This window comes from Chiloscyllium plagiosum, unplaced genomic scaffold (assembly GCF_037043375.1).
Source record: "Chiloscyllium plagiosum isolate Xiang-an unplaced genomic scaffold, Cpla_swu_hap1 HiC_scaffold_10, whole genome shotgun sequence".
Lineage (NCBI taxonomy): Eukaryota > Metazoa > Chordata > Chondrichthyes > Orectolobiformes > Hemiscylliidae > Chiloscyllium > Chiloscyllium plagiosum.
In genome coordinates this window covers 11,060,087-11,077,953 of record NW_028270148.1, presented here as the reverse complement: position 1 = coordinate 11,077,953, position 17,867 = coordinate 11,060,087, and the positions used below count along the sequence as shown (strand labels likewise).

At 46.0% G+C, this 17,867-nt stretch overlaps 1 protein-coding gene across 7 annotated transcripts in view; it reads right to left on the bottom strand.

Moving 5' to 3' along the window:
* Positions 1-17,867, bottom strand: part of hivep2a (HIVEP zinc finger 2a) — a 248,332-nt gene that overhangs the window by 43,042 nt on the left and 187,423 nt on the right. For 5 of the 7 annotated variants that reach the window (XM_043695329.2, XM_043695330.2, XM_043695328.2 and 2 more), the window contains one exon: positions 1,770-1,838. The exons of the other annotated variants lie outside the window; for them this stretch is intronic. The gene's annotated coding sequence lies outside the window, so the exon portion shown is untranslated. The remainder of the gene's footprint in view (positions 1-1,769; positions 1,839-17,867) is intronic. 7 annotated transcript variants of the gene reach the window in all.

Sequence of the window (17,867 nt, the reverse complement as noted above, 5' to 3'; positions counted from 1 at the left end):
TCGGCTGTCAAACCAACCAGCACCATTTTCCCAAGCAGTGTAAATTGCTGTTCAGTTTGAAGTTCTGTACTTTTGAGGAATGCAAGACAAAAGCCTTTGAATAGGCCTTTAGTTATACAGCATCCTCCAGATCTGTACAAGCAGAGGAGTAGATAAATAGGCTTCATTAGTTCACGACTGGGTTTGGCACCTCTTATTGTAATCTCTGAATTTCCATGTTACTGAGCAAAAACCAATGATTGGATCGATTACACTTCACCTCGAGAGTCATAGCGGTGTACAGCACTGAAACAGACCCTTCGGTCCAACTCGTTCATGATGACCAGATCTCCTAACCTAAACTAGTCCCATTGGCCAGCACTTGGCCCATGTCCCTTCCTATTCATATACCCATCCAGCTGCCTTTTAAATGTTGTAATTCTTCCAGCCTCCACCACTTCCTCTGGCAGCTCATTCCATACACGTACCACCCTCTGCGTGAAAAAGTTGTCCCTTCGGTCCCAGGGCAGACATCCGTTTAAGCACAAACCCTCCCCTGGTTTATTTGGATGGATGAATGGCAAATTTGAGAGTCCATTCAGGCCCTTGAGTGTGAATGGATTGGGACAAAGGATCTGTTTCCATGCTGTAGGACTCTATGAGCCCATTGTACCATTCAATGAGATCAATGTTGATGTGTGGCCTAAGTCCATATACCTGCCATTGGTCCATATCCCTTTCATATCTTTGTTTAATAAAAATGTATCCATCCATCTCAGCTTTAAAATTAACAACTGATCCAGCACCTACTGCTGTCTGCAGAAGACAGTTCCAAACCTTTCCCACCCTTTGAGTGCTGAAGTACTTCCTAACATCTTCCCTGGTCGCCACGTTACCAAAAGGATGTGGACGCTTTGGAGAGGGTGCAGGGAAGGTTTACAAGGGTGATGGAAGGTGCTAGCTATGAAGAGAGGTTGAGTAGGTTAGGTCTTCATTAGACAAAAGGAGATTGAGGGGGGACCTGATTGAGGTTTACAAAATCATGAAGGGTATGGGCAGGGTGGATAGAGACAAGCTTTATCCCCAGGGTGAAGGATTCAATAACGAGAGGTCACGCTTTCAAGGTGAGAGGTGAAAAGTTTAAGGGGGATACACACGGCAAGTACTTTACAGAGAGGGTGGTGGGTGTCTGGAACACATTGCCAGCAGAGGTGGAAGAGGCAGGTACGACAGATTCATTTAAGATGTGTCTGGACAGATGCATGGGGAGCAGAGGGATACAGATGCTTAGGAATTGGGCCACAGGTTTAGACAGTAGATTTGGATTGGCTCAGGCTTGGAGGGCCGAAGGTTGTAAATTTTCTTTGTTCTTTGTACTTTGAATGGTCCAGCTCCTAATTCTCACACAATGCCCCTATCTCCAACCACTGGAAATAGTTTATCTTTTATCTATGCTGTCTTTTCCTGTTAATATCGTGAAGACTTAGTTTGGGGGCTGTTGAAGCAAATTCACAATGGTCACACAGTAACAACACAGAATCAGTTAACATCAGATTGACACCTCAGTCAGAAGAGATGACAGGATAGTTCCTGGGCATTATGAAATCACCACATTTGCTTGGATGAAGGCACTGCATTGATACTGGGACTGAGATTGTGACATGACTCAAGGTTACATCTTGCATCTAAGCATGCAGCAGAGAATCCTCCCAACTACACCAATATTAACACTACTCATTGTGTCGAGTTCATAAGGCACGAACAAGTCTCACATTAGAATCATCCATTACCTAATTTTCTGCCAAGTTCCACTTCTGTGTGCTAATTCCAATTCTCCCTTATCATGGCATCAGGTTTCCCTGGAAAGGATTAAACGCAGAGCCTGTAAGAACATGCTTTACAAACATAACTTACTTTATGAGGCTGAACACAAATATTTATAGACAGACGGGCACCTATGTTCTTTATGTATGATGAATAATTAAACCACAGATTCCCAGATAAACGCTAAATAAAATGTCATACACAAGACAATTTGTAATTAACCTTCGTTTGAGAGAAAGCCATAGCAATAGCAGAGATTCTGGTGAAGGTACAACAGGCAGCAGCTCATTCAAGGGTCTTAGGATTTGAAAGTTGCGTTGGGGGCAGAAAATAGTGCAGTTCCAGAACTTTGGACCTCAGCTGCTAAAGACACAGTTGTCAGTGGAGTAGATGAAAGCGATGGTCAAGCGATCAGAACTTGAGGAGTCGTAGAGATCCCAGAGCAATGTAGGACTGGAGCAGGATACTGAGAAAAGCTTTATGTTTCTCTTCCTTACAGCCACAGAATATTCTCTAATCTTAAATCATGCTGCACTTATTTCAGGTTTGGTCTCCCTTGGCGCCTCATGTCCTTTGATCCCACAGCTTAGGACACTCTGTCTTTGCCTTGAGGTCAACAAGAGCTCCACTGTAATTGGATTGACCTTCACTATCACTTTCAAAGCAAGATGATCAGACAAAACATGAGTTTGAGGAGATCAGTTGACCCATCTAGCCAGCTCCACCATTCGATGATCATTTTTTGATAGTGTAAACCTCTATCTTGCCTTGACAAAAGAACATGGGGATGGCAAACACGAGGGGACACAACTTTAAAGTGAGGGGAGATAGGTATAAGACAGATGTCAGGGGTAGTTCTTTGCCTGCCACGGTAGTAGATTCGCCAAGTTTAAGTGCATTTAAGTCGTCATTGGGCAGGCGTATGGACGTACATGGAATAGTGTAGGTGGGATGGGCTTCAAATTAGTATGGAAATGTGTTGCTGGAAAAGCGCAGCAGGTCAGGCAGCATCCAGGGAACAGGAGAATCGACGTTTCGGGCATAAGCCCTTCTTCAGGAAGAAGGGCTTATGCCCGAAACGTCGATTCTCCTGTTCCCTGGATGCTGCCTGACCTGCTGCGCTTTTCCAGCAACACATTTCCAGCTCTGATCTCCAGCATCTGCAGACCTCACTTTCTCTTCAAATTAGTATGATAGGGTGGCGCAACATCGAGGGCTGAAGGGCCTGTACTGCGCTGTAATGTTCTAATATAGGCACTCAGAGCAGGAGTAGATCATCTGGCCCCTTGAGCCTGCTCTGCCATTCAATAAGATCATGGCTGACCTTTTCATGGCCTCAGCTCCAATTACCCGCCCTCTCACTGTATCCCTTAATTCCTTTACTGTTTAGAAATCTGTCACTACCTTAAAAACATTCAATGAAGGTAGCCTCAGCTGCTTCACTGGGCAGGGAATTCCACAGATTCACAACCCTCTGGGTGAAGGAGTTCCTCCTCAAATCGGTCCTAAATCCTGCTCCCCCTGATTTTGAGGCTAAGCCCCCTAGTTCTAGTTTCACCCACTGATGGAAACAACCTCCCTGCCTTTATCTTTACTATTCACTTCATAATTTTATGTTTCTATAAGATCCCCCCACCTCATTCCAATGAGTATAGTCCCAGTCTATTCAGCCTGCCCTCATAAGCCAACCCCTCAACTCCAGAATCACCTAATGAACCTCCTTTGTACTCCCACCAGTGCCAGGACATCCTTTCTCAAGTCAGGAGATCAAAACTGTAGCTGTACTCCCAGGTATGGCCTCACTAACACCCCATACAGCTGTAGAATAATCTCCCCGTTTTTAAACTCCATTCCTCTAGCATTCCACAATCCCTTCTCTCTCCCACAGAGCCCTGTGATCTTTGTTGTCTGAATCCACTAGCCATGATGTGGAGGTGCAGGTGTTGGACTGGGGTAGACAAAGTTAACAATCACACAACACCATCTGTTGGTCTATAGCCTGGTGTTGAGTGTTTTTTAATTGAATCCCCCAGCGCAACAAACACTTGCTTTCAAATCATGGAAGGAATTGGTTGAGCTCAGTTGGCTAGATTGTTGGTTTGCAGAGCAGTGTGATGCCAACAGCGTGGGTTCAATTCCCATCACCGGTTTGAGGTTACCATGAAGGACTCTCCTTCTCAACCTCTTCCCTCACCTGAAGCCTGGTATACCCCCAGGGTTAAATGACCTTCAGTCGCCTCTCTCTGATAAGAGAGCAGCCCCTTATGGTCTGGTAAGACAATGGTGACACCACAACAAATCATGGAAATGCTCACCACGCCAGCCCAATGTTTGCTAAGTATGGGTGGTAAATTGACACCTGGAAAATGAGCTTCCCTCACCAGAGCTGCTGGATACATCCTGAGTATTCATGAGCTTTAGTCTCAATGTTTGCAGCTTCTAATATATGCACATAGACTGGGGAAATCATCAAAGATGAAACAGCAGATTTCAAGGAATTCCACAACAAAGGAAATGTTTGATGAGATCTGCTTGGAATCTGAGGAACTACATAACAAAGGAAGCATTTAAGTGAGGTCAAAAGTAAACACAGAAACCCTTCAGGCAACAACTCAACAACATGCCTGAACGCAGTTCCGTCTCCTGCACCACAACCAGCACTCAGAAACCCCAATTGTTCAATTTGAAAGTCTCATTACAGTCCCCGCCTCCAAATCCCACTGTGCCTGTGGAAAGGCAGTGTCTATGCCAGAAGGTAGCGGTGGAATGAAGGATATAGCAAGATCATAGCAGCAGAAGTAGGCCGTTTAGCCCATCAAGTCTGCTCTGCTATTCAATGTTAAAAATCACACACCAGGTTACAATCCAACAGGTTTATTTGGAAGTACTTTTGAGTGATTTTTAACTTTGCCCACCCCAGTCCAACATCGGCCCCTCCACATCACGACTGCTATTTGATGACATCACAGTTGCTATTCGATGACGTCATGGTTGCTATTTGATGAGATCATGGCTGATTTGATAATCCTCAACTCCACTATCCTGCCTTTTCCCCATAACCCTTGATCCCCTCCTGACTAAAATTCTGTCTGTCTCAGCCTTGGATATACTTAATGAGGAGAAAGTGAGGTCTGCAGATGCTGGAGATCAGAGCTGGAAATGTGTTGCTGGAAAAGGGCAGCAGGTCAGGCAGCATCCAGGGAACAGGAGAATCGACGTTTCGGGCATAAGCCCTTCTTCAGGAATGAGGAAAGTTTGTCCAGCAGGCTAAGATAAAAGGTAGGGAGGAGGGACTTGGGGGAGGGGCGTCGGAAATGTGATAGGTGGAAAGAGGTCAAGGTGAGGGTGATAGGTCAAACTGGGGTGGGGGCGGAGAGGTCGGGAAGAAGATTGCAGGTTAGGAAGGCGGTGCTGAATTCGATGGATTTGACTGAGACAGGGTGGGGGGAGGGGAAATGAGGAAACTGGTGAAATCCGAGTTCATCCCTTGTGGTTGGAGGGTTCCTAGGCGGAAGATGAGGCGTTCTTCCTCCAACCGTCGTTTTGTTGTGGTCTGACGATGGAGGAGTGCAAAGACCTGCATATCCTTGGTGGAGTGGGAGGGGGAATTGAAATGTTGAGCTACAGGGTGGTTGGGTTGGTTGGTCCGGGTGTCCCAGAGGTGTTCTCTGAAACGCTCCGCAAGTAGCCAGCCTGTCTCCCCAATATAGAGGAGGCCACATCGGGTGCAGAGGATGCAATAGATGATATGTGTGGAGATGCAGGTGAATCGGTGGCGGATATGGAAGTTTCCTTTGGGGCCTTGGAGGGAGGTGAGGGGGGAGGTGTGGGCGCAAGTCTTGCACCTCTTGGGGTTGCAGGGGAAGGTGCCGGGAGTGGAGGTTGGGTTGGTGGGGGGTGTGGATCTGACGAGGGAGTCACGGAGGGAGTGGTCTTTACGGAATGCTGATAGGAGAGGTGAGGGAAATATATCCTTGGTGGTGGGGTCCGTTTGGAGGTGGCGGAAATGACGGCGGATGATGCGCTGTACATGGAGATTGGTGGGGTGGTAGGTGAGGACCAGTGGGGTTCTGTCCTGGTGGCGGTTGGAGGGGCGGGGCTCAAGGGCGGAGGAGCGGGAAGTGGAAGAGATGCGGTGGAGGGCATCGTCGACCACGTCGGGGGGAAATTGCGGACCTTAAAGAAGGAGGCCATCTGGGTTGTGCGTTTTTGGAACTGGTCCTCCTGGGAGCAGATGCGGCGGAGTCGAAGGAATTGGGAGAATGGGATGGCGTTTTTACAGGGGGCAGGATGGGAGGAGGTGTAGTCCAGGTAGCTGTGGGAGTCGGTCGGTTTGTAGTAGATGTCCGTGTTGATTCGGTCGCCTGAGATTGAAATAGAAAGGTCGAGGAAGGGGAGGGAGGAATCGGAGACTGTCCAGGTGAATTCGAGGTCGGGGTGGAAGGTGTTGGTGAAGTGGATGAACTGTTCAACCTCCTCATGGGAGCACGAGGCGGCGCCGATACAGTCATCGATGTAGCGGAGGAATAGGTGGGGGGTGGGGCCAGTGTAGTTGCGGAAGATGGATTGTTCCACATATCCTATGAAGAGGCAGGCATAGCTGGGGCCCATGCGGGTGCCCATGGCTACTCCTTTCGTTTGGAGGAAGTGGGAGGATTGGAAAGAGAAGTTGTTCAGGGTGAGGACCAGTTCAGTCAGTCGAAGGAGGGTGTCAGTGGAAGGGTACTGGTCGGTACGGCGGGAAAGAAAGAAGCGGAGGGCTTTGAGTCCTTCGTGATGGGGGATGGAGGTGTACAGGGACTGGATGTCCATGGTGAAAATAAGGCGTTGGGGACCGGGGAAGCGAAAATCATGGAGCAGGTGGAGGGCATGGGTGGTGTCCCGAACGTAGGTGGGGAGACTTAATGACCCAGCTTCAACAGCCCTGTAAAATAAATTCCACAGATTCCCTCCTCTCTGAGAAAAGAAATTCCTCCACATCTGTTAGAAGCTAGGGAAATGATTGCTGGGCTCCTTGCCGAGATATTTGTATCATTGATAGTCACAGGTGAGGTGCCAGAACACTGGAGATTGGCTAACTGGTGCCACTGTTAAAAAAGGGTGGTAAGGACAAGTTAGGGAAGTTAGGACTAGTGAGCTTGACCTCGGTGGTGGGCAAATTGTTGGAGGGAATCCTGAGGGACAGGATGTACATGTATTTGGAACGGCAAGGACTGATTATGGACAGTCAATGTGACTTTGTGCGTGGGAAATCATGTCTCACAAACTTGATTGAGTTTTTTGAAGAACTATAAAGAAGATTGATGTGGGCAGAGTTATGGACGTGATCTATATGGACTTCAGTAAGGCATTCAACAAGGTTCCCCATGGGAGACTGATTAGCAAGGTTAGATCTCACGGAATACAGGGAGAACTAGCCATTTGGATACAGAACTGGCTCAAAGATAGAAGACAGAGGGTGGTGGTGGAGGGTTGTTTTTCAGACTGGAGGCCTGTGACCAGTGGAGTGGCACAAGGATTGGTGCTGGGTCCACTACTTTTTGTCATTTATATAAATGATTGGATGTGAATATAAGAGGTATAGTTAGTAAGTTTGCAGATGACACCAAAATTGGAGGTGTAGTGGACAGCGAAGAAGGTTACCTCTCTCGTCAGAGAGATAACTGGTGGTGGTTTAACTTGAGCATCACCATGCCTCAGGCAAGGGGAGAGGTTGAGAAGGAGACTTGGTAGGAATGTACCTGCACTATCGGTCTTACGCTGCATTACAAACCAGCTGTCCAACCAACTGAGCTAACTGACCCCATTATATTTCAATAAGGTCTCCTCTCATTCTTTTAAACTCCAGTGAGTGCAGGCCTAATCTACTCACCCTCTCCTGCTAAGACAGACCTTCCATAATTGGTGTTTCGAGTCCAGATAACTCTTCATCAGAGCTCTGCTGAAAAGTCATCTAGACTCTAAATGTTAGCTTGCTCTCTCTCTCTCTCTCTCGCGATGGATTCTGTCTGACCCGCTGTGATCGCCACCATTTGTTGTTTTCAGCATAGAATCCAGCGTCTGCAGTAATTTGTTCCTCTGTGCTTCCATACTTGGTGTCACCCTAGTTAACCTTCATCGGGACCACCTCCAAGACCAGTATATCTTTCATTAGATAAAGGGCCCAAAGCTGTTTACAGAATTCCACCTGTGGTCTGACTAGTGCCTTGCATGGAGTGGATGGGTTAAGATTGTAAGATATACCTTGAGCCCATTCCATCATTCACTCAGATAACAATTGATCTGAATCTTCGCTACATCCACAGCCAGTTTGGATGAAGGGCTGATCAATTCCTGATGAACGTTTGCCCGAAACGTCGACTTTCCTGCTCCTCGGATGCTGCCTGACCTTTTCCAGCGCCACACTCTTCAACTCTGATCTCTAACATCTTCAGCCCCCAACTTCTCCATCTTGGATCCCTCAACATGAAAACCCTTGCACGGCAAAGTCTATGAACCTGAGTGTTGAAATTGTTAATTGATCGCCACCCGCCCCCCCCCCCCCCCACCCCCGGGGACACAGGCTCAGCAGCTTTTGCTGAGAGGGAGTTCGAAACAATATTTTGAGTGAAGAAATGAACACATGGTTCAGACCTTCAGCATTTGAGGACAAAGAGTCTCTCCATTTCCTCAGTCCAATCCTGTAATTGCTTTAAACAGCTCAATTAGATCACTCCGTTAATCCACTGCAGAGATCACTATGGGATCTCTTAATATTTGTGACATACATAAATGATGACAATGAGAACGTGGGAGGGATGGTAAGTATGTTTGTGCATAATACAGGGATTGGCTGGGAGGTTGGTAGTGAGGAAGAGGGTGTTAGGTTACAGGATGATCTAAACGGATTGATCAGATGGGCAGATGAGTGGCACATAGAATTTAACCCTGAAAACTGTGAGGTGATGCACTTTGGAAGAAATAACAAGACAAGGGTGTTCTCAATGAATGGCAGGGCACTAGCAAGCTCAGAGGAACAGATGACTAGAGTCATTGACATGTACAGCACGGAAACAGACCCTTCGGTCCAACTCCTTCATGCAGACCAGATATCCTAAATTAATCCATGATTAGACCCCCAGGAAAAGCTGTGGAATATGAATGTGGTATTGAAGGAGATGATGCTGGTACAAATCATTCATTGCAACAGTACCACCCCCAACAATCCCAGCTGTAAAACCCAGATGGCTACATTTCCCTTTGCTGTCGCTCAGTGGGTAACACATTAACCTCCAAGTTACAACCCAGAGACCTCAGGACTGAGCAGCATGAAAATCAAGGCTGGTTCTCCCATAGAATCGTAGCATCCCTACAGCACGGAAGCAGGCCACTCGGCCCATCAAGTCCACACCGACCCTCTGAAGAGCAACCCACCCAAACCCACCCACCTACCCTATTCTGGCATTTCCCATGGCCAAGCCACCTAGCCTGCCCATCATGTAGGAACTCGAAGATCATTGCCCTGATGAGGCTTCAGATGGAGGTTCAAGTTGTCAAACATCCCAAGACACCACTTTGAAGAAATTTGGGGAGTTACCCCAAGTGTACAATTAGTTACAGACAACAAAAAAAATGGCAGATGCTGGAATCCAAAGTAGACAGGCAGGAGGCTGGGAGAACACAGCAAGGCCAGGCAGCATCAGCAGATGGAGAAGTCAATGTTGCAGGTGTAACCCTTCTTCAGGACTCAAGAAGGGTTAATACCCAGAACAAAGAGTGTGGTTGCAGGAATTCCTGAAGAAGGGCTCATGCCCGAAACGTCGATTCTCCTCCTCCTTGGATGCTGCCTGACCTGCTGCTCTTTTCCAGCAACACATTTTCAGCTCTGATCTCCAGCATCTGCAGTCCTCACTTTCTCCCAGCATCAAAATTAACAGACTCTCTACTCAGGGTGGCATTAGCTGTTTGTAGGCACTTGCTGTGCACAAATCGGTTGCAGCATTTCTGACATTACAAGAAAAACCGCACTCCATTATCTTCGCTTTGGGACAGGGCATGGCTGAGGAAAGCGCTATACAAATGCAAGTCTTTATTAACTCCTAGGATGTAGGGGGCACTGGCTGGGCCAGAACCGACTGCCCATCCCTAATTGCCCCTCGAGAAGATGAGGCTAAGCTGCCTCTTGTACCACGGCAGTCCACCTGGGTGCAGGGGTGGCAGGATTTTAACCCAGTGACAGTGAAGGAACGGCGATACATTTCCAAATCAGGATGAGGGGAACCTGCAGGGGGTGACGTCCCCATGTACCTGCTGCCCTTGTCCTCATTTAACTCTGTCCTCCACAACACTAACGGTGAAATGAAGTGCAGTATTCCTGATTAATGGCAAGAGTTGGTAAGCACAGTGGTTATTTCACCAGGGACCTCAGCTAACGGTCTGACTAAAAATCCCATCATGACCTCGACGGTATTTCACTCAGCCGACAATTTGTTTAATTAGATTAGATTCCCTACAGTGTGGAAACAGGCCCTTCAGCCCAACCAGTCCACATTGACCCTCCGAAGAGTAACCCACCCAGACCCATTTCCCTCTGACTGATGCATCTAACACTATGGGCAAGTTAGCATGGCCAATTCACCTGACCTGCACACCTTGGGACTATGGGAGGAAACCGGAGCAAACCCACGCAGACACGGGGAGAATGTGCAAACTCCACACAGGCAGTCGCCGAGGCTAGAATCGAATCTGGGACCCTCGTGCTGTGAGGCAGTAGTGCTAACCACTGAGCCACCGCGAGTATCATGTTACATACTAACATACATATCAACAGGTTTAAGAACAGCTTCTTCCTTGCCATTACCAGATTGCTGAATGATCCTCCCAAGTTTTAAATTTAATGTTGATCTTGCTCTCTGTGCACCTTCTCTGCAGCCATACATTGTATTCCTCGCTCTGTTCTATTACCCAAATGCACTTTGTAAGGTATGAACTGCCTGTACTGCACATAAAACAAAACTTTTCACTGTAACTAGGTAGTGACAGTAATAAATCAAATCAAATCAAATGTCAGGGATTATGCAAGAGACAATAGTTAAAATTAAAACTCTGGCCTCATCTAAGTGCTCAGTGCATTCTGGTGGGCTAAGTGGCTTTATTTTACAGGCCTTAAACATTCCATTTTGAGTAATTTCAATACTGTCCACAGTCAAGTGAAAGCAAGTATTTTTCACCCGTTAAGTGTCCAAAATTGAGAAGGAAGAGCTCCCGTGAGTCACAGGAGGAAATCAGAAGGAGGCCAGGAAAGAAGCAGTGAAATGTAAAGGTTAAGCTGAATTAACATAGTTTCGATGAGGGTCACTGATGTTGTTGGGAAAGCACAGCAGGTCAGGTAGCATTCGAGGAGCAGGAGAATTGATGTTTTGTGCATAAGTCCTTCATCAGGAATGACCTAACAGTTATGGACCAGACCAAACACCCTTAAACGATATGGAGAAAATAGTCTAGACCCTAACTTTGTCTTATTTTAAAGGTAAGTGCCAGGTGTTGCTTTCCACATGCAATTTGATTGGTCAAATTACCAGGCTTGAAGCAAAACACACTTTATTCATACATTATAGTTAAAATACAACAGAAGAAAAAAATTGGAATAACTTTATTGGAGAACTTGAAAGAATAATAGATTACAGTGTTTAACTACTGAACAGTAACTGTTCTCGTATAGTAAGATCCAATCACATACCCTTGGCAAAGACAGATTCAGTAAATTAGATTGTCTCACATGTAACTCCAGTCTGGGGGAGATAAACATCAAGAGACAACTCAGAGAGAGAGAGAGAGAGAGAGAATAGAAGGGAGAGACACACTGCAGCTTCAAGATCCCAGTAACTGCTACTGAAAAACTAAACTATAAATCCTGGTTCTGCGGCAGCTTCACTCCACCCATCCAGCCTGCTTCTATTGTTCCAACATTAAAAACAATCCAAGGCCTCACAAGCTGTTTACTGTATTGGCTTTGAGTAGTCTGATTGGCACCTCTGTCTCAACTTTTCTTCATTAAATTAAGGACAAAATACACCTCAACGCCATTGCATTATCTCATAACATAGTTAAAACTTTGAGTTTTGAAAGGTCTGCAGATTTGAAACATTAACTCTGTTTCTCTCTCTCCATGCTGAGTTTCTTTAACCTTTTCTGATTTTCTTATTCCGGATCACAACTGTCTAAGAAAGAGCTTTCCTCACATCGTTTCCAGTTTCTTTGCCAATCATATTCCATACGAACAAAAGGAGGCTATTCAGCCTGCTCTGCTGTTCAATTAGACAGTGGCGGATCCTCTACCTCAGTGTCATAGCCTCTTGGAGCCCTGGACCCCCAGAAACTTACTGACTTGAGCATGTTCAAAGACTGAGTTTCCGTAGCAGCCTGGGGTGAAGATTTCCAAAGATTCACCACAATCCAAGTGAAAGGGTTCCTCCCCAGCTCAGTCTGAAATGACTTGCCCCTTATTCTGGGACAATGATCCCTGGTTCAAGACCCACCAGCCGGGGGGAAACATCCGATCTACGCCCATCCTGTGACAGCTGGATAAATCAATGTGCTCACCCCTCATTAAATCTGTGTCTCTTTCATTCCTGATTTGTGTCCCACCCCAGCTGAAATACCCATGGAAGTCCCACCTTCTCAACCTTGCCCCTTACCTGAGACATGGTCACCCCCAGGTTAACCTCACCAACAGTTGTCTCTGTCTCTGTAATGAAAGAGCAGCACTCTCGTCCTCTGAGACCGTGGTGACTTGACTGATTTTGATCAAATTCATCCTGACTGCAGCTCTCCAGAGAGTGGAAGCTCCAGTAAATCTTTTAATTGAATCATTCATAGGATGAGAAGGTCACTGGTTAGGCCAGCATTTATTGCTTGACCCTAATTGCCCAGAAGGAAGGTCAGAGTTTGCCACATGTAGGCTGGATTCCTTCCCTAAAGGACATCTGTGATTCCAATGTAATGATTGGAACGAGGTCAGCCAGATGGACCTCATAGAATATGAGTTCCCTGATTGGGGCTGTTAATCTGGTCCAATCAGGAAGCCCTGGATGATAGATATAAACAGAATGTCGGAGAAGGAGCACGCGGTCTCCACCAACACCCTGGAGTTGTTCAGGGAGAGGTGGGCGCCGCAGGGAGTGGAGTGCATTATTTCCCCCTCCAACTCTATTTTGATTTAATCCCTCCCCTCCCCATCACTGTTTTGATCACACAGCATTGCCCTTTGATGTGAAGGGCTCTGCTTATCACTGGCCACTCGGGTGTTTCCTTTCTTCTTGGTGGTGGAAACTGATTAAAGATTCGTGCACCTTGTGTCTTTCACTGTGTCTCACACCTGCACACACACAACATGGTTGCTGGGGAAAAATAAGTATTATCGTAGTTAGGCGGTAGTGTTGGGGGGGTGGGGGGTAAATAAAAAAAGAAAAAATAAACAAAAAAAAACAAAAGTGAGGGACGGGTGGCTTGCTGGGTTTCTGGGGGTCTGTTTTGTCTGCACTTTTTTAATGTAATTGGACTGTCTTATATGTAAAAAATGTCATTGCTACTGCTTTGGAATGATTGAAACTGGGATTTGAGGTATTTCCTCATTTCCATGAGAACTGGTTGAACTGTAGGGTTTGGGGCCTGGCTTTGGTGATCCTCTCCCTTGTCAAATTGCTGCTTCTCTGTGTACAACTTAATGTTAATTGATTTGTAAACCGTGTATTGTTTAATGAAATATTTAATAAAAAATAAACTGGAGTATCAGAGGTCCTGCTTACTCGGAGAGCTGGCTCTGAGGGAGCTGGGTCAGTGTCAAGTACTATGCATGTGTAGATAAAGGGGGACTTGATGACGTGATACCAGTTTCTGTGGAGTTGTTACATCAGAAATATTTTTTGTTCACCCTATGACAATCATTTCTCAGTCTTCACTAGACCCCTAATTCCTGTCTTTGATTGGATTCAAGCTCCACTATCTGCTCTGGATGGGATTCAAACCCAGGCCCCCAGAATATTACCTGGGTCTTTGCATTAGCAGTCTGACTTTAATATCACTAGGTCACGCCTTCCCAATTTTCTGGACTCTCTCTTCTGTCGGATCACTGGGTCAGTTGTGTCCACATTTTCGGAAGGATGCTTTGGCCTTAGTGATGGTCCAGAAAATTGGGGAGGTATGGCCCAAGTGGTGTTAACACCAGACTGTTAATCCAAATGACTAATCAACGACTTGTAACACCACTGTCTGTCGCTTGTAATGAATGGTTAATGACTCTGATTAACACTACTGTCAGACCCGATTAGAGTGATATACAAGTGCATTGTGCAGCATGAAGCTCTGCTTTCTTGCAAATTTGGGTTTTATCCTGTTAATGACAGATAATTATTTTCTAATTTCACTAATATTTCCTGCCGTGTCCCATCTGTTTATACCCGTTACTTCATTCTCAGAGCGTCACACAAGTGTGAAAGTTTCTATTTGAATCCAAAAGTAAAAACGAGAGTGATAAAACTCTGCAGCAACCTTTAGATAAATGTCGTTCGGAGCCCGGATTTGTTCAAGTCACACAGAAAAAAAATCATCGAGAGACACAAGATTAGTTTTTCTTCATCAGATCCTGAATTGAAGGCGAACTCAAAATGTTATAATTGAGACAAACAATTTGGTGAAATTGCTTGATTTTGTTTTTTTTTTGCTGTGCTAGCCTCAGGAGTCTGTTTCTTGCCACTGGAATAAAAAATCATAGATTCAAGCATTGAGCATAGAATTGAAAGTAAAACAGAAAGTGCAGGATAAACTCAGCAGGTCTGGCAGCATGTTTGGAGAGAGAAACAGAGTTAGCATTTCGAGTCCAGGGCTCTTCAGAACTTCTTGCAAGTTTAGTTAATCATAGAATCCCTATACTGTGTAAGCAGGCCATTCGGCCCATTGAGTCACACCGACGATCATCCCACCCAGACCCATCCCTGTAATTCTGTATTTCCCATGGCCAATCTACTTAGTCAGCACATCCCTGAACACTATAGGACAATTTAGCTGGGCCAATCCACCTTAACCTACACATCCAAAGACGTTCAGGTCAGGTGAATTGGCTATGCTAAATTGTCCCATAGTATTCAGAGATGTGTAGGTTAGGGGGATTAGTCAGGGGTAAATATAAGGTAGGGGGAATGAGTTACTCTTCAGAGGGTCAGTGTGAGTTTGTTGGGCTGCAGGGCCTGTTTCCACACTGCAGGGATTCTACAAAGATTCTATTTTTGGACTGTGGGAGTAAACCAGCATAGACACGGAGGTACAAACTTCACACAGTCAGTTGCCCGAGGCTGGAATTGAACCTGAGTCCTGGGCACTGTGAGGCAGCAGTGATAACCATTGAGCCACTGTGCCACCCTATTAGGATTTGAAATGTGAACCATGTTTCTCTCTCTCCACAGATGATGCCAGACCTGTTGATTTTCTCCAGCATTGCATGTGTTTGGCTTTTATTTGAGGATATAATTGAAGGTTAACAACCGAACAAAAAGCTCAGAAGTGGGGCTGTTCACCCATGATTGCACAATGTTCAGCACCATTCACGACTCCTCAGATACTGAAGCAGTCCATGTCCGAATGCAATAAGATTTGGACAATATCCAGGCTGACAAAAGGCAAGTAACATTCAAGCCACACAAATGCCAGGCAATGACCATCACCAAAAAGAGACAGACAATCTAACCACCACTCCTTGACATTCAATGGTGTTACTATCACTGAATTCTTCACTATCAACATCCTGGAAGTTATCATTGACCAGAAAGTCAACTGCTCTCACCATATAAACATAATTTGGAGATGCCGGTGTTGGACTGGGGTGTACAAAGTTAAAAATCACACAACACCAGGTTATAGTCCAACAGGTTTAATTGGAAGCACTAGCTTTCGCAGCGACGCTCCTTCACCAGGTAGTTGTGACCTGATGAAGGAGTGTCGCTCCGAAAGCTAGTGCTTCCAATTAAACCTGTTGGACTATAACCTGGTGTCATATAAACATAGTGATTATAAGAGCAGGTCAGAGACTAGGAAGACTGCGGTGAGTAGCTCACCTCCTGACTCTCTAAAGCCTGTCCCACCATCTACAAGGCACAAGTCAGGAGTGTGATGGGATACTCCCCACTTGCCTGGATGGGTGCAGCTCCAACAACACTCAAGAAGCTCAACACCATCCAGGACAAAGCAGCCCACTTGACTGGCACCACATCCACAAACATCCACTCCCTCCACCACTGATGCTCAGTACAGCAGTGAGTGCCATCTACAATTCACCAAAGATCCTCAGACAGCACCTTCCAAACCCACAACCTCTTCCGTCTAGGAAGACAAGGGTAGCAGATACGTGGGAACACCACCACCTTTAAGCTCCCCTCCAAATCACAGACCATCCTGACTTGGAAATATATCGCCATTCCTTCCCAGTTGCTGGGTCAAAATCCTGGAATTCCATCTCTAAGATTGTGGGTCAACCCACAGCAGGTAGACTGCAAAAGTTCAAGAATGCAATTCACCCCCACCTTCTCAAGAGGCAACTAGGGCCAGGCAATAAACACTGGCCCAGCCAGTGGCACTCACATCCCTCAAATGGATAAAAAAAGTTCAGTACTCAGTGCTGTACCTATGGGAGAATTGTCAGTTGGATGGTTGTAAGAGATCCCAGACTATGGTTTCAAATAGCTGTGGTCAATATTTATCCATATATGAATGCCACCAAAAACAGACTGTCTGGTAATGCACCCATTGCTGCTTGAGGGAACATCCTCTTCACCTCTTTCTGTGATGGGCAACTCTTTGACCTCAATCATCTTTGTGCCAAAACAAAGTTGACCATAATTTAATATCTATATATGACCAACAGTAACAGGTGACTTCAGTGTCATAGAGTTATACAGCACGGAAACAGACCCTTCAATCCAACCAGTCCATGCCAACCATAATCCCAAACTAAACTAGTCCCACCTGGCCAATATCCCTCCAAATTTTGAACTTATCCAAATGCCTTGTAAATGTTGAAACTGCACACCCATCCAACACTTCCTCTGGCAGTTCATTCCTCACACAAACCATCTCTGTATTAAAAAAAAGTTGCCCCTTATGTCTTTTTTAAAATCTTTCTCCTCTCACCTTAAAAAATCCCAACAGCCATGGTCACCACGTTCCCCTTCTCCTGTCGGTTTTCCTGAAGAAGGGCTTATGCCCGAAACATCGATTCTCCTGTTCCCTGGATGCTGCCTGACCTGCTGCGCTTTTCCAGCAACACATTTTCAGCTCTGATCTCCAGCATCTGCAGACCTCACTTTCTCCTTACAAGAATAATACCTGGTTTTCAGGGATTAGGTTATGAAGGGAGATTGAGAAGGCAAATTAAGCCTACTTCTTCTCAAATTTAGAAGGTTAAGGGCTGATAAGACACAGGAGCAGGCCATTCGGACCATCCGGTCTGTTCTACCATTTCATCATGGCTGACATGTTTTTCAACACGCTTCTCCTGCCTTCTCCTCATAATCATTGAATCCCTCACCAATCAAGAACCTTTCTATCTCTGTCTTAAAGACATTCAATGATTTGGCCTCCACTGCAGTAATGAGTTCCACAGAGTCACCACCCTCTGGCTGAAGGAATTCCTCCTCCTCTCAGTTCTGAAGGGTCGTTCCTTCAGTCTGAGGCTGTGCCCTCAGGTGCTAGTCTCTCCTACTGTTGGAAACATCTGTTTCACTAATGGCCTATAGGGAAGGAAATCTGCTGCCCTGCACGTGACTCCAGATCCCGAGCAATGTGCTTGATTTTTAACTGCCCTCTGGGCAAATAGAGATGGTCAGTAAAGCCAGCAATGCCCATGTCCCAGAGAAACAAATTTAAGAATGCCTTTGAGAGAGTATGAATAGAGTCCGAGTTGGGATGAGAGATGGTTGCTAGGTGGAGGGCCTGCACAAGTTGGGAATTGTCACCTTCATACATGGAAGGCTAACAGGAAGTACACATGTGAAAGGCTTTGATAAGGTGAATGAGGATCTCTGGTGGGAGAAGGA